Raw genomic sequence first — 2,962 nt, 5'->3', positions numbered from 1 at the left:
AGGGGTAAGAGAAGCGTAGGAAAGGAACTGTGTACAATAAACTTCCAAAGCTTCAGACATTTGTCGTGTCTCTCTCTGCGGCCAGAGGGGACCCGATAAGTAGCCCCTTCTGAAAACCCAGTCCCTTTTTATTACTTCTTCTCATAACTTGGATGGGTCCAGTTATTCCCTGTGAATGTGCTCCCAGTCCCCTTCCAGGTATGAATCCCTGGTTCACTATGATATTACAAGCTATCGTGTTAATATGCGTATGTTCATTAGTCAATTTGATCTGTAATTGTCCCAATATGTCTCTCCCCATAAATTAACGGGTAAATCTCTCAAGACCTAGGGTTGGAATGTACCATAATTTCCTTCTGTATCTGTGCATTTCAACAACTGTGAACTCCGGGGTGGGTTTGAGGCAACCCACAAACCTCGTAAGGTCTGGTCAGCCTTTTGAAGAGGCCAATCTCTTGGCCATTGGGTCAATGTTTTGATACTAAGATCAGCTCCATTGTCTAATAACCCATTAAATTCCTTGTCATTTATTCTTATAGTATACATGGCGTGAGTGTTTAGATCTAAGGCAAGCATGGTCATAGGTTCCCCCGTGGATCCAAACTCCGATTTATTTCTTTTATTCTTTTTTGCTAAATATTTGTTTTGTTCACTGGATATCACCAGTATTTGTGCTATTTTATCTCCCTGACTTATAACAGAAATAGCTTTTGGGGAACGGACCATTATTTTTATCTCTCCCTCATAATCTGGATCAATTACTCCCGATGTTATATGGAGTCCTCGTAGGGCAGCAGAAATGTGTCCTAATAGCAAACCTACTGTCCCTGATTTAAGAGGTCCATAGATACCCATAGGCATTAATTGAACCCCCATTTTTGGAGTTACTACTACTCTGGCGGCAGCACAGAGGTCCAATCCTGCGCTTCCTGTTGTATGTCTGATGAAGGAATTAATGGATAATGGATTCAAGGGATCATTCTGATGGGATCCGCCGCTGGTTTTCCTTCCTTCAGGGCTCCAAATATTTGTGGGGCCTGAGCCCAATGGCCCCTCATCTCATTTTTTGGGAGTGGTTTTCCTTCAATGTCAATTGCAAATTTACATTCACTTGCCCAGTGTTTTCCTCTTTTACAATTTGGACATAATTCAGGTATTTTTTTTGTATGTACTATGACTTGGGTTTGAACAGTCCCTTTTAAAATGTCCTTGCTGTCCACATGAAAAACAGATTTTGGGTTTGGCCCTCTTAGCTTGAGCTACTCCTTGAGTGACAGCAGCTGCTAGTATTTGACCCTGTATAGCTGACTCCTTAATATCTCCGCATATTTTTAAATAGGCATTGAGATCCTTATTTTTCCATGGCCTAATTGCTTTCCTGTCACCGCCCGTGGCAACAATTGCGCAGGTATTTATTGGAGGGGTCTGGAAATAAACTATTTTCCCTATATTCACTAATGTATAGAGGAAGAGAGACTTTGAGAGAAAGATAGGCTTTGCTTAGAGGGAGAGAAACTTTGCTTAGAGAGAAAGTTTTAGAGAAAGAGAGGCTTCTGCACTTATCAGAGATCTATTTCTTCTTAATTCTGCTGCTTCTTCTTAAAGGTGCGTCCTGCATCCTGCGAACTAAAGGTGCGTACTAGGAGTATGTGCTAAAGGTGCACTGCTTCTCTCTGCTTGCCACTGCCCCTACTCGTTGTTTTTCTTCTTGACACTTTTCTCTGACTACTGCTGCTCCTTACTTGCTGCTGCTTACTGTCGCACCCCCACCCACCGCCTGTTTATATTCCCTCCAGGAGACGGAGGGCAGGGCCACGCCAGTTGCAATCAGGCAAGGAGCCAGCTGCCCCATCATGGCAAATGTCAAAATGAGCAGGCTCAAACAGGCACTCTCGGGACCACCTGTGCACGCGTTGTGCACGTGGACTTAACTGAATATGGCCAGTGATAAATCACCTGAGTGCGCTTATATCAATTAACCTCTTCACTGCCAATGTGATCAGGCACTGTTCTGGCTGGCACAACCCCCAACAATTTCCCCCTTCTTTATATAAAATGAAAAGAAAGCTGGCAGGGATCGTGCATGTCTTAGGGTGTCCACGGCAGAGCAACATCCTTACCCGTCATTGGACAATGAGGCTCTAGTCCTCATTTCGTGTCTTAGGTTGGTATGAGCTCCCCATGAATCTTACCCGTCTTTGACTACCGATCCAGCATACTAAGCCATATTCTGGGAGATTGTTCTGCTTCAAGGGTGGTCATGGCCTGTTGTATGATCACATTATGAGCCTGCTGACTGGCTTTGAGGCTTTTGTAGATGTAAGATAGAATTAACACAAGCATACCCAAGCTTATTACTGTAAAACCTAAAAATCCCCAAAATTTGGTGCCAAATTTTGCTGAAAAAACAATCGTTTCACCCTCTCTACATTTTTCAATATTAACTCCATTAACCTTCTGATCAGTGCACTTCCCTTTACTTATAAACCCTCCTTAAAGGTGAGGTACCAACATGAAGAATTAAAAAGTGAGTTACACGGAATGAAAACAAGCAGCTTGCTTTACTGAGAAAAAGATAAAAATCATCTGTGTGGCTAAATCAGCTTATGAGGGGCTATGGGTCCAACCAATTCCAATTTGGGAATTGCCCGAGTGATGCAATCACTATCATCAAAAAGATCTGTTTCTTACTCCTTAAACTCTACAAGGGCTATGACGGCTGCTTCCATTTTGTGAGCCTTGAGTTGAAGAGCCTTGTGCCTTGTTTCTTAAATGATTTGGTAACATCTCGCCCTCAACATCAGTATTTTGCACTCATTAACCAAATGTTTTCCTTTTCTGCACTTTGGGCAAAGACCTGGGGCATAAGGTGTAACAGATTTTACTATAGTTATCTCTTATCTTTTGTTAGGGCATTGTCTCTTTGCTGCTGTATATCTGTGCATACACTCCAGGATTATAT

Source organism: Sciurus carolinensis, unplaced genomic scaffold (assembly GCF_902686445.1).
Source record: "Sciurus carolinensis unplaced genomic scaffold, mSciCar1.2, whole genome shotgun sequence".
NCBI classification, from domain to species: domain Eukaryota; kingdom Metazoa; phylum Chordata; class Mammalia; order Rodentia; family Sciuridae; genus Sciurus; species Sciurus carolinensis.
This window is presented reverse-complemented; position numbering follows the sequence as displayed.